This window comes from Eriocheir sinensis, chromosome 20 (assembly GCF_024679095.1).
Source record: "Eriocheir sinensis breed Jianghai 21 chromosome 20, ASM2467909v1, whole genome shotgun sequence".
Classification (NCBI taxonomy): Eukaryota; Metazoa; Arthropoda; class Malacostraca; order Decapoda; family Varunidae; genus Eriocheir; species Eriocheir sinensis.
This window is the reverse complement of record NC_066528.1, coordinates 20049601-20052099: the sequence shown is the minus strand read 5'-3', so window position 1 is coordinate 20052099 and position 2499 is coordinate 20049601.

Below are 2499 nucleotides of genomic sequence, written 5' to 3'. Positions count from 1 at the left end.
TTCATTCTTCTCTCGTTTTTCTTATCATCATTCATCTCTTTCCTTTCTTTTCATCCACGTTTTCCTTTCTTTTCATTTTTCTCTTTTTCTTTTCGTTTTAATCTTTCTTTTCTTTTCTTCCATCTTTTCCTTTATTTTCATTTTTCTCTTTTTCTTTTGTTTTTAATCTTCCCTTTCTTTTCTTTTCTTCCATCTTTTCCTTCCTTTTTATTTTTCTCTTTTATTTTATTTTTAATCTTCCCTTTCTTTTCTTTGCATTTTTTTCTTTTCTTTGCATCCATTTTTTCCTTTTTCATCCAGCTTTATCTTTCTCTAATCCTTAACTTCTCTCCTTTTTATTCTTCCATTTCTTTTCTTTTCATCCATTCCTTCTTTTTCATCAATCTATCTCCTATTTATTCCTCCTTCCTCCTTCGGTTCTGTCATTTTTATCCACTTCCATTTAATCTACTTCCTCTGCCCCCTTCCCCCTTCCCCCTCCTCCTTCTCATCTCCCTATTTATGTCCCCCCTTCTACGCTCCTCCTCCTTCTCAAGACCCCAGACGCCCTCTCTTCCCTATATCCCTCCCTCACTTCCCCCCCCTGCTCCCCAAACGACCCACTCCCCATCTTCCGTACTCATGCCCCGCCAACGCCCCCACTCAACCTATTCCCAAGGACTCATGTCCCCCCTTGAATGACCCCTTTCCCTCCTTTCTCTTGCCCCTCTCTACGCACCACTCCCCCTTTCTAACGCCCTCCCCCCCCCCCCCTTCAACTGTTGGCACGTCTCAGGTCTCAAAAACCGGTCACGTAACACAACTTTCGTTTCACCTCAAGAAATTAATTGGTTCCTTCTAGTTTTTTTTTTTTTTTTTTTTTTTTGTTCTAGGTAACGTGTCGGTTTTAAATGACACACACGGATGGCCACACGCAGACACACACGGACGGACATACACACACACACACACACACACACACACACACACACACACACACACACACACACACACACACACGTACAGGTAAACCGACTGACGTACAGGTAGGTGTGTGTAGACTAACAAACACACAAACACACACACACACACACACACCTGAAGAAAAGCAAACACAGACACAAACAAAACAAACACCAAGACAAACAAACAAACATACGTGCAGACAACAACAAAAAAAATAACAGAAAGGGCAAAAAGAAAACGGAACAACGGAAGGAACGGAAAGCTGTTATAAATATACGTCTTGGACACAGTATGGCGGTGAGGGGAGGGAGGGGGAAGGGGGGAGAGGGGGGCAGGGGGAGGGGAAGGGGAGGGGGGAAAATGACACTTGAGAGAGAATGACACGAACACACGAGGTAACACAACAAAATGACGCTTTGAGGAGGAGGAGGAGGAGGAGGAGGAGGAGGGAGGAAGAAGAAGAGGAAGGAAAATGAACGAGGAATGGTTGAAGAAGTGAGCGAAGTAGTGGTGGTGGTGGTGGTGGTGGTAATTGAGGTGTTGGTTTTGATACTCTTGTTTGTAGTGGTGGTGGTGGTGGTGGTGATGATGGTGATGAAGATGATGGTGATAAAGAATCCAGAGCAAGAAAGATGAAGGCGATTATTTTTTTTTTTTGACAGACAAGCAAAAGATGACGGAAAGAAGGTGACCGGATGAGAGAGAGAGAGAGAGAGAGAGAGAAAGGTAGTGATGATGATGGTGGTGATAGTGGTGATGATGCTGGTGCTAAAGACTACAGAGAGAAAGAAATCCAGCATTAAAAAGAAATTAGGAGAAATCATAGACGGGAGAAAGGTGATGATAGTGGTGGTGATGATGGTGGTGATTGTGATGATGCTGGCAGTGATGAAGAAGAAACTGACTTAATTTAGCGGAGAATAAAGAAAGAAAAAAAGAATGGAAAGATAAGCAGATGATTGGTAGTGGTGGTGATGGTGGTGGTGGTGGTGATGACGATGGTGGTGATGAAAAAAAACATACAAACCCAAGACATTATTATATAGCAAAAACAAAGGAAAAAAATAAAAAAAATGAGAAAAAAAGAAAATATCAACAGACGAATGGTGGTGATGGTGGTGATGATAGTGGTGATGATTCTTATGGTGATGAAAAAAAAAAGCAGAAACCAAAGAATATTATTTACCACAGAAACAAAAGAGGAACAAAAGAAAAAAATAAGAAAAAAATATAGACAGGAATGATAGCGGTGGTGTTTGGTAGCGGTGGTGGTGATGGTGGTGGTGCTTGCGGTGAGGATGGTGGTGAAGGCGGTGTTGCAGGTGTCATAAAGGTGAGAGAAAAGCCATTAAGGTGTTGTTTTTGTTGTTGTTTGTTCTATTCTGAAAAACAAACAGCGGCGAAAGAAAACGGTGAATGCAACCACAAAGAAAACGGGACCTGGTAGTGATGATGATGATGATGATGATGACGGTGATGATAGAGATAATAGTAAGAATAGTAGAAATAGTGAATAGTAGAAATAGTAGATATAGAAAGAAAGAAAAGTTGAAA